General features: G+C 38.3%; 1 protein-coding gene across 1 annotated transcript in view; it reads right to left on the bottom strand.

Annotated features, from left to right (window-relative positions):
• The window catches only part of enox2 (ecto-NOX disulfide-thiol exchanger 2), a 301,696-nt gene that overhangs the window by 197,037 nt on the left and 92,391 nt on the right, over positions 1-12,268 (bottom strand). The window lies entirely within an intron of this gene.

The raw sequence follows: 12,268 nt of genomic DNA, 5'->3' as shown, positions 1-12,268 counted from the left end.
GCGCTCTACAATGGCTGTGTGTCTCAATCTCAAAACCTATGAGCTGCCTAACTAAACAGCACTTAGGGGGTATTCCGAGGGAACTCGCGCCTATGATTCTCGGAAATGTTGCACGCGGCTGTGCTGTCTTTGTAGACAGCTCACTAGATATTATATAGGCGATATAACGCCGAAACATCGCAAATACGTGCATTTAAAGTGGAGCGCGATGTCATTTCAGTTAGTAAAGTCATTCATGTGTGGGGAACTCTGTGCTCTGAATGTAATGTTGTTTCTTAGCGGAGTTTTCATTCATTTGTTCTGCCCGTAGCGTCCGTTTGTAACGGGCGGCTCCCTATAGTTATATCTATAGACCCCCCTACACACACACACACGGGACTGAGCACATTTAATGTCTCTAATCTATAAAATAAAGTTAAACTCAAGACAGCGTACCTGTATACTGCACAAGGAACATCGTCCTGGGGATTCGGCTCAAACCGACGCCAGATAAAGTCCCGTGGGGATCTGGTAGTGGACGTTATTCCGCGCTAGGAGCTTTGCTGCTGGTGTCTGTGGGTCTGCTGCGCTTATAACAGCTTTAAAGATAGAGCAGACCACAGCGAGGGAGAGAGAGAGAGAGAGGGGGGAGAGAGAGGAGGATCCACAGTCACGCTCAACACAACGACGACTACACTGACCGCGACGCGACAAATCTAGCCGCTCTCTTTATAATTAACCATTAAAGCGAACATCTCTCACGCGCTCGATTGACGGTTGACTGGTTTGAAAGCATTAGTATTCATACTGATTAGGCTACTGTGCACGAGAAACCCTTTCACAAAATGCAGTTTTATCGTTGTCAGCGATTGAAACATGTTGAATGTGTCAACTGAGACTTAAAAAGGCGGACACGTTAATATAAGTTTTTATTATGAAAAGCTAGTGATTACAGTTTATAAAGTTATAGGCCTAATTACGGATATTTTTCGTCTAAAAATTCATCGCTTCGATTCGATTCAGAAGTCCTTTATTAACTCCCTAGCCTATGGATTAATTTTATGATGATGATGGATGAGGTTTTGTGGGGGCTTCAAAATTTCAGTTACCATTCACTCCCATTATAAAGCTTGGAAGAGCCAGGATTAAATAATTCTGATTGTGTTCGGCTGAGAGAAGAAAATCACACCAGGATGGCTTGAGAGTGAGTAAATTATGTCATAATTTTCATTTCTGGGTTAATTTAACTAGGCCTATTTTCTGCCAAAATATTTACTTCTTGACAATAAAATGAGTGGCAAGTTGGTATTATTTTTGAAAAATGCAAGCAATAACTTCGCATTAGCCAACTAAAACAGGTAGGCTATATTATATAAAAGTAGGCTATATTATTTTACCATACTCTTGTTGCCATTGTAATCGTTAGTAAAATAAGACATGTCGGTATGTAATAAGGGATACCTGTAGGCTATGTTTTTCTTTGTCATTGTAAAGTGTGCCTATATTGTTAGGATATGTACCAGCAGAGGGAGCAGAGCAACAGTTAAACTCATGTGATAATTGCCATAACTATAACAGGATCTACACTAAAACCACAAGGCCTCTTAAATAATGCACAGGTATGGGCCATTCATTGCAGTGGACACGGAAATTGCTAAACTGATCTGCTGTTCTGCCAGCATAAAATAAATAAATAATCAAGCATCAAAGGAAGCACATTGTATGAAAATGTAAAGGGATATCATGACAGAATTTAGATTTTTGGGTGCACTATGCCTCCACGTATGACTATATATATATATATATATATATACTGTACAATGGCTATGTTTATATGCACATCTTTTGTTTCAATCGAAATTAATTAAGAAATCTGATTGATGAATCCGACATGAACGCTAAAAGTGATCGGGTTGATGTGCGCATTTATATAATCACAAACTTTTTTGGACATGCTTATTCTGCATGGATATACATAATTTCCTGCTTTTTGCACATACTTTTCTCCTACATTGCTTCTTTTTTGTTTTAAATAGCTGACTTAATATTTAACTATTTTGGGTCCTGATTTGGAGACGACGAGCACATTGTGCTGTGCTGTTATATTTATCAAGCAGTAAAAACGCACCATTCCCACACCAAAAATAAAGTGTCTGTGGATGAGAGTATGAAGTGAGGACTGATGGGGCGTTGTTCTGCTCCACTTCACAGACAATGAGTGGTAGGGGAATGACTGCAACTCGTTCATTATGTCATTTCTACATCATTAAACATGTGCAGACCTTTCCCGTTTTGTTTTCAATCCGATCAAGTGTTTACATCTCTCGATCGAATTAGAAAAGGACCACCTCTTCCAATCCGATTGAAATTTCATTCAGATCAAGCTCAATCTGATCGATTAAGGTGTTTACATGCAGGTTTTTCAGTCTGATTAAGAAGTCAATCTGACTGCTAAAGGATTATCTGGTTGCATGTAAACGCAGCCAATAAAATGCATTTAAAAAACATCCAACCAACAAAGCCAGGTTGCCAACCAGAACATAACCGAATAACACCTGAGCTGTTTTTCTTACATGTGATTTCCATTTCCCAAGTGCAACAAGGTGTTATGAGCAGAGCATATGACTGGAAGCATGCTGGGGGTCCAGAGGTTAAATAATCCTTTAGCTTGCTGGAATCCCAGAAGAACTTTAACACCACCAGCTCAGAATCTCTGTGCGGCATAGCCTGGGTTAATTTCGGAGCTAAGAAGATTTAACAGATGTCTTAACACATTCAGCAGGAGTTTACAGTTCTGTGCGTCGCAGTTAGGAGAGCAGTAGAGACCGGTGTTGTGAGCACAACATTTGACATTACAACGGTCTCATAAAAGCATGATAAGAGTGTGGGTGGAAACCGCAGCCTGCTAAAGCTGCTAAACCTTGATGAACGCTGCAGACCAACAACCTCTGGGGAAAATAATCAAAACTTCTAATTCGGGAGCATTAGCATACCGAAACAAAGTCAAGAATGTAGATGGCCCAATGAGTGTTTCAAATATCTACAGTAGATCAAATGTACTGCTTAAGAGTCTATTTATATATTTTGACGTTGGATTTAAATATAATTAGCTTGTTTAGGCACACCGCCACAGTGTCTCTATATACAAAGTCACCTTATTCTTTCGGTTTCGCAGATGTCGACATTGCCCATCGTTTTTGGCAGCCGCTTTCGATCGGAAAATTTTTGGATGTGCATGGATGCAAACATTGACATATTCATTATGAACTGCTTATTTTGCCATTCTTAACAATTAGCTCTGACTATTCAAAAGCCGTAGGGGATACAAACAGCTGTCAAGATGATTTTTCATAGGCAATATGAGCATTTTTATGTTTCCGGCACTCATTTTAAACAGTTTTCATGCAATTAGGGAAATAAATGTGGCATGGCGCTGTTTTAGTCGCGTAAAAAAAATATTCCAAAGCTGCACCGGAGTAATTTCTGCTGCGAGGCAATTACATATCACAGCATCAAAGTGACACATTAAAAAAGCACTGGAAACATGGACTTTGACATGTTACTATAATATGTTATTAAGCCTAAGTGAAAAACAATACTTCTTTAAAGAGAGGGTTTCACATAAGAGCTTCCTTGCATGTCATGGCTCTTATCTGTAAATTAGCTCAATAAGAGAAATCAAAGTCTGTCTAAGCAGTGCACTTTCCTTTCATTTACTTTTAATCGAACAGGCGTTTTCCCTCAAATTGCAGGGTACCACATCACATATTAAACCACTCCCAACAGGTACAATTAATACTAATAATATGATAGCATCTGGCTTTTCTGTTTAAATCCAGACATCGGGGAAAGGACAGAAAAGAATATCTAACCATGTTGCCTCGTTCCATCTGCGGATATCATTTATTTGGTGGTTATGGAGCTGTAGGTGTTTGACAGATGATTCACCTTTACAAAGGTGAGCTAGTTCCCTCACACCAGCGATGCCCCTGGCTGGAGCGGTTTGCCTTTGGCTGAAAAACAGCAAATACAGGAACATGCATTTTTACCCTGCTTCTCCACAATAATGTGACTTGTGTGAGACAGATGTTTCTCTTTGGAAGTGTGTTTGTTCATTACCCATTTTCCGTCAGTCACAAATATGGTGTTCATGTTTTAATAACATGAACACAATAAAAACAGGCCAAAGTTTCTCAAGGCAGCATCTAATGAATTCTCTTACCTCACAGAGAATGATTAAAAGCTGGGCTCTGCTCTTATTTAATTCATGGCAAGTTGAGGGACTGACTCTACTCCTTTTGTCCTGATTTCAAACAATCATGTGCTTTCAGTAAGTTGCTTATTTTATGAGCGATGGCAAAAATAAAATAAAAAACAGTTTAATATTGCATTAGCTGAGAGCAAATTACCTAGGTTCTAGTTATTAAGAATACCATATATGTATATTAAGGTCCAGTTTTCGGAAAACACTAGTCTTATTGGTCGAATTAAAAGGAAGCCATTAATCTCTTTACGTTATAGGACGTCTTCCTTTCACTGGGGGAAAAAACGCGGTAAATGGAAAATGGGGGGGGGGGGGGGGGGGGGGGGGTCTGCTACAATAAAGAAAAGCTCAAGCCCCAATCACTGTGTCAGTAAAGCAATTAAAATCCCAATAGCTAACTGGAATTCTGCCCATTATTTGGTCCGACTCATATCTGAAAAGTGTAGCACCTAAATATAAATTCTGAAGGCCTTGAAAATCAGACAAAAAGAGAATTTCAAATACATTAAGGGCAATTCACTGCACAGGAATCATATAAAATACAGGGATTCCTGTATGCAGAGTAGAGCATGGCGTTTCCCAGGGAATGCATTAACATGCTATGTTCGCTTTGGATAAAAGTAACTGCTAAATGCATAAATGTAAATGTAAAATAAAAATGCAAAAATATCTGGGTGAAAAAAAAAGTATATCAAGGTTTTAAAAAGACATCACAATGACTAAAACTTTCCTTATCTTTTTATTTTTATTTGTCTGTTGCGAATGTAACACACGTCATGCCAATGTCTGGTAAATATAGCAATGTGAGCATTTAAACTGGCAACTTTTAAATGCATTAATTATAGTTGAGGTTGATCAAAGCCGTTTCAGAACAAACTAACAGATGTTTGGAGCAGTTGGGGTTTTATTAGGATACTGGATAGTTTTTCTTATAGTTTTTTATTTACATGTTTATATTTGGCCCGTTCAGCAGCACTAATGACACAGTAACTGAGTTAAAGCTCATTGTCGGTTTGGAGTCATTCAGTCACTGTCATTTTAGGGATCTCATTTGATGCTCCTTTAAATTAATCCTGAAAGCAAAGTGTATCTTTGGGAGGGGCGGGATCCAGATTTTTTTTTTTTCACCCATGTTAGAAGCAGTGTTTGTGTTTTGTGAAAGAGAAGAGAAGTCTAAAGGACGTGACACACCAAGCTACATCGACTTGGTGTGTCATGGCCTTAAGGTGTAGTAAGCAATTTCTGGTAAACACTGTTGACATTTGAAATCACCAAAACAAACACACCCCTACTCAAAAGGATCACACCCCTATATCGATGCCTCCGCCCCCACATTCACGTACCCGTTTTGCAACACACACAGACACCGACTATGGCAGAATCTGCTATGTCTGCTGCCTGAGGGTATGATGTCATGAATAAGTGAAAGCAATTTGTGTTACAATTAGGGTTGTGCCGATAGACGATATCATCGTCCATCGTGATGGCTGACAGACATCACGATGTTAAGCCAGCATCGCGATCCCCCCCCTCCCCCCTCCCATAGTGACGCGTCATGCTTTGCACGTGATTCACCACAGCCAAAATAGCGCTGTATGACAGATGTAACGTTAGCACTTTTATTTCTAAATTTTAACAAGCCTGGTTACATACCATGTCATCAAATCTTCTATTCCGATTCTCAAATGCGTGTAAGTGAGTTTGTTTTGTCGTTTAAAAAACCTTTATAAATGATTTTGATCTGTAACGTGAGATTCCTGTCTGTTGGGTTTATTACAGCACGTGAATTCATCAGTTTCTCCCGAAATACATGGCCGGTGAAGAATAGAGTTAACTTTATAGTTACTTACACTGTGTGTCTGATATGAAAAAAATCCGTCGGCAAATATATTTGAATGGGTTGTTATTGCTGCTTCCATAGACACCATTGTGTATTTTACAAACTATAAATGTATTGTTTTGCTATAAATTATTATGTATTTAAATGTCTGAAACCTAAAATAAACATTATGTGGTTAAAAACACTGAATAGTTCTGATATATGACAAGCGTTGAGCGCGTCCATCTCTGGCTCAGCGCCAGCCACAGCGCGAAAGCACGCAGTTTGAATCTGGCAGTTCTGTCACTGTACATTCGCTCCTTAGTGGTCAGCTGCTGCAGAGCGTGCCGAAATCAAAATTGCTGATGAGATGTAGAGAAAAATATCTCCGCGTTGTGCCTACGCCCCTTAGCTGTTCTAAATCCACTATAAAACACGGCTTTGCCAGGCTTATTGCTTAAGTGAAAAATTAGAATGTTAGCCCCGCCCCTCCTCCCGATATCATCGTCCATCGCGATGTTTCACTGTACACATCGTCTGATGCCAAATTGGTAGACATCGCACAACCCTAGTTACAATTCAGGTCTATGTCTAATTGTTATTTAGCTCCTCCACTCCTTCGATGGCAAAGTCATCCCTTTAATCTCAAAAACCAAAAACACTGTTTTCATGAACAGCTCCCTACATAACACTATAGTCCAAGTAACTAATATATTACTTACAAATGTGACAAGATTAAAAGGTTATAATGACCACTAAAAGTGGAACCAAAAGAAAAAAAAAACTATCTTTTCCGGACACATTTTGGGAGCCAGTGGTGGGTAAACTGAGAGAATGTCAATATTGCAACTGCATTAGACCTACCAGAAAAATAAATGTGTCTACATTAGGATACCTGAAGTGAACTTCTCTGATGGACCTGAACGGCAACATAATTTCTCACCGTATCAATTATCAAGAACTTCAGGACACTGTGTTCCAGTTCACAATACTGGTATTGGCGAGTGAGGCTTCTGGACTGTAGAGGTTTTGTGGTGAAAGTCAGTTAAAATAGTTTAATGGCTTTTGAGTTAAAATTTTGGCAGGCCGAGTTGCAGTTCTGTGCCATTTGGTGTTTTGGCCATTTTAAAACCAGGCAGATTTAGCTCATATTTCAAGAGGCAAATTAAAGGACTAAATCAGATTTTGTTTTGTGGAACTAACGAAGTCACTGCATTTCGTTAGTTCTAGCTGCAAACTCGTTAGTTATTTTTATAGTTTTCAAAATTTCCATTAGTTAAGGCCATTAACTGGCTTTAATGTCAATGCAATGAAGCACTAAATTAATTGCAGGCCTTCCACTTCATTCAACAGAATAATGCAAAACAAATCCCAAAACCTGTCATTTTACAGTCCTCATGCATGTGTTATATTACAGAGACAGTTCAATGAGACCTCTGGATTCATTAAGGTGACTGATTGACTAAGGGCATTTCAACAGCAGCGCCCCTCACCTCACGGGCCAACAGGAGTCCTGGCATCTGGCCGCTGGCATCTACATTATTTATCAGGCCCTGGCATCTACATTATTTAAGTTTAAAGCAATAGCAAAATGACCATTTAAAATAAAGGGCAACATGGGAGCTGTGAGAGAGGAAAGCTGTGCTATGTATGTGCATTCGCCTTGCAATCAATCTCACTGAATTCAAAATATATTATGAAAGACCAAACCTCTACACAAACACCTTGGCAATGGAATCGCAATTGGCTATCAAATTTGTTAGTTTACTTGCCAGACTGATATACTAATATATATATATATATATATATATATATATATATATATATATATATATATATATATATATATATATATATATATATATATATATTTATATATATATATATTATGATTATTTTTTATAACAATAATTGTAATAAATAATAATAATATATTATATTTTATATATCAATGTTATAAACATTTGTGCTGTTTATAACAGCGATGCACTTTTTAAAGGAATTTTTTAAAGATACTGATCCCAAAGTTTTAAATGGTGGTATACATAAATAAATATATGAGCCAGGTCAAATAATCAGCCAAAATGTGTCCATTTTGGTTAATGATTAAAGCAGATTTGGAGTCATATTCTCCCGATGGCAATTCAAAAACTTAACAATAGCTTTTTCAATCAATAATGTAAAACTTCTCTTTTCAACTTTTCTAGGTAGAGTGAATCAACATAAATACTATTTGTATAATTGGATTAACTGGTTTTATATTGGCATTACATCAGCCACTCTGCTAGATATTTGCTTCAGCCACTGAAATCCATATGATGATTCACAAGTTGCAACCAATTTTTCTTCCATAATGTGACATTGCAACAGGATTTTCAATAAGAAAATCTCTGGAATTGATTAGGGTGTAAAATAGTCTAAATAGCTTCTTGGCTATTGGCTAACAATATCCAACAGCCTACATAAAAAAAGAAAATTGGAAGATGTTTTAGAAGAAAAGTCGATTTTTTTGAACATTTTTAATAAATAAAAAGATATGACTAAAGCCGGGTGCACACGTAAAGTTTATAATAGACCTTTACGACTGTTGCTTGTCACTGTATGAACATGATCCTCGCTGTAAGCCATGTCACACTGTAAGATCTCAGTTGTCATTAATGTCAAACTTTACGTCAAACGTTTGTAAGATGCGTTACAAAGTTTTACATCATCAGTCCGTGACATGTTCGGTGACTGTGAGCTGGATTTACATGCGGGATAGAAACAGCTAGCAATTTTGATCATGGCTTTTCTTGAAAATAAAATGAAAAATAAATAAATAAATAAATAAGACACGTGTGTGTGTGTGTGTGTGTGTGTGTGTGTGTGTGTGTGTGTGTGTGTGTGTGTGTGTGTGTGTGTGTGTGTGTGTGTGTGTGTGTGTAGTGGTTTGTTGTTGTCTCATTAATTGTGTCATCAGGTTCAGCGCTCCTACTGGTTTTTGATTTGACAGTAAAAGTCATAGGACAGATGCAATTTTATCACAATGGTCATTAATCGGCTGTCACGAACATGTCAAACTAGTGCTCAAAGACTTCAGATTTTGGCCCAGGAACAGAACAACCTTTTAGGATTATCAGAATTTGTCTCAGACAGACAAATTGTGGTCAAAATCGTACAATGTGAACCCAGATTAAGACTTTTTTTTTTTTGCAATAATATGAACCGGATCGTTCACAATACAAGTATTGAGTACAATTTGGATTTCATGTAGACTGTAATATGTTTAAACTCTCAGATCTCTTTTTAGGCATATAGTACAGTTGGCATTACCTTATGAAAAATCACTAAAATACATTCCTGGATCGGCTGTCCTTGATTGTGCAAAAGAGGAAGTGATCAGTCAACGCGGTTTCTGTGCGCTGAGCTAGATAAGGGGGACATGGAAGAAAAGCTCCTGTGTAAATGAGGCAATCTGCCCCATACAGCTGCAGCAGGACTGTGCCACGTAAACCGGCCACCTATGGGGAGGGCAGAGCCGTGTGACGGCCCGGACACCCCTCTACAGATTCAACACGAGCCAGCCAACCGGCATGGCCCACACAGAGCCTAACAAGAAAGGACACACTCATCTTCCTCACGCATTCAAGAAATAATTTACGCACAGTTGCCCGGCAATTCTCCTGTCCAGAATTAAATTCTAGCACTTATTCTCCTGAGTGATTGTAGACCAGTCCGTCAAGCTGAATGTCAGATGTCAATATTGAGTCGAAACGTTTTTGAATGCAAAAATTGATTAAAGATACAACGAAACAAGTAGGTTTAACAAGCACAAAGCTTTTATCTCACAGAAAAAAGCTCAAAGCGACAGAGTTCAAATAGGGTTTACACAAGAGATTGAGCAATGTCCATCTGGCTACCTGGTATTTCATACAGAAACTCTGTATTTGTGATTCATCCTCTGCAATGCACAAGTCCTCCACTGGCAAAGACATTTGGGCTATTTATACACTCAAACAGGGGCGTAGCAACCGGGGGGGACGGGGGGGACACGTCCCCCCCACTTTTAGAAACAGGTGATTCTGTCCCCCGCATTTTTTTTTTACTCAGCGCCAATATGTGTTCTCTGATTTGTTACTTAGACTTGAGTGAGCTAACATTCAGCCAATCACAGCGCGAAGCATCTATTGGGCGCGTCTGCTGCCATGAGATTCAAATCTTTTGTTGCTCTTGCGAATTTTCGTGTTTGTTTAGTCGCTTTGCTGTTTGGCCGTCTAATGCACCCCAGAAAAAAAGCTGAGGACTACATCATTTTTTTCAAACACACACTGTTACAGTATGTCGCGATGACATGAATCACACGTAAAGTTTCCTTGTTATGATTTAACCTACTGTAACGCAGTAAGACGTGTAAGACAGCAGAACCCGTATGGGTTCACGTCGCGCCGGATTGTGCCGAGTGTGTGTTAAATGCTCTCCTACTTGTTGCTTTGGATAAAAGCGTCTGTTAAATGAGACATAACAGATTATTCCCAGCAGGCACACAACGTCATAAGACGTTGATATTTGGTTAAATTTTGGTTGCGACGTCGGGTGACCAAAATTCAATGTAAATTCAACATGTCAATGTTAAATTGATGTCCAATAGAGGGTATGCGCATGACGTCACCGTCGGCCGGAGTGAATGCGGTCACGCCCACAAGTGGCAAAAAGACTGAGCGGCAGCATTTGTTTTCAGCGTGAATGCCGTGAAAAACACACAAAACACATCTAAAACGGGAAAGAGCTTTGCGATTGACTGTACAACTAGATTTGACCAGAAATCCGAGGTACTGTATATTTTTACAGACTGCAAAAAGCTACAGAACAGACTATATGGATGTTTTTAAATAAACACTGACAAAAAACTATACAAGTTTTAGGGCTGGACGATATGATGATATACAGTATAACATTAATGTAAGTGATCACTCGGATTTAGACCTATCTATATTGTATTTATATAAAACGTTTACAGGCAAATTTTCTTAATTTATTTCCCCGGCGTCGAAATCAGGCACATATAAATGTCAGGAAACACGATTCCTGGCTGCATGTCAATATCCATGGATCACTGGATCTTTGATAAGTTGTAAGGAACACTATATCGAGTCCAACTTTTAGTTTAAACTGATAATAGTTTGTTTTACTCGCGTTTTCGCAGTTTCCCCTATTAGCTCCAGTCACGAAGCAGCTCTTCTGCCACTCAGTCCCGCTGAGGGGGGCGTGTTCCGGCGGGAAAGTGACGTTAATGCATTCCCTCTATACCGAATACATTGATTTAGGTTTTATTGATATATTTTTATAAAATGTCTGTTGTATAAAATTACTGTAGGCTAGATGTAATCTGTTCTGTACTCATTGAACACTTTTTTTTTGGTCCAACTGTTAAGTAAGATAAAGTTATTGTTCAAGTGTAGTTTAACTGAAATATTGTTAATATCATAAAATATCTTTATTTCATAAAAATAAAGTATATGTCCACAGTTGTCTGAAAGTCCCAAGTCCTGAAATATTTTTTTATTTCGAGTATGATTTCACAAAAATAGGTTGCTGTAAACTACCATGGCATGTTCCCAAAATTGGCACTAGGGTGCTGTAAAATGCCAATTGCTATTCCATCTAGAATTTATTATTATGAACATCACCTTTCAGTCCCTCCAGAAAAAAGCGATTATGCGATCGCATGATTCAATAATCAGCCAAAGTCTGCATATTTATGCGGGGGCATTTTTTCAAATACGCCGCACTTTTGCCGTATAAATTGCCGATTTCCACGCAAAATATGCGGGGCTTGTATGATTTCATAATCCCCGCATTTTTGTTGCAAAAAAAAAGTCACATATATCTTAGCAGAAAGTTGAAAAATGTTGCGTTTGCTTCACACGAGAGCAGCCGTTTCCCCCGGTTGCCATGGGAACGTTATGAAGTGACGTAATTACGCGACATGAAGTGAAGTGAAGTGAACATAATTGAAAAGCTGTAAAACAGGAAACATATTTTCATATTTTATTTATTCATTTTTACAGAAGTTGTAGCATATTCCTTTTTGTAAAGCTACAGAACTTGTTTGACTCATCAATGTTTTGTAAGTTTGAGCCATGTGTTTATTAAGGTCTGAAATAAAACAAGATTAAATATTCCAGCACTTTCTGTGATGTAGTATGTTTGCTTATCATAGGAAGTAA

The sequence above is a fragment of the Rhinichthys klamathensis genome, unplaced genomic scaffold (genome assembly GCF_029890125.1).
Source record: "Rhinichthys klamathensis goyatoka isolate OS25496 unplaced genomic scaffold, OSU_Roscu_1.1 h1tg000068l_1, whole genome shotgun sequence".
Classification (NCBI taxonomy): domain Eukaryota; kingdom Metazoa; phylum Chordata; class Actinopteri; order Cypriniformes; family Leuciscidae; genus Rhinichthys; species Rhinichthys klamathensis.
This window is presented reverse-complemented; position numbering and strand designations above follow the sequence as displayed.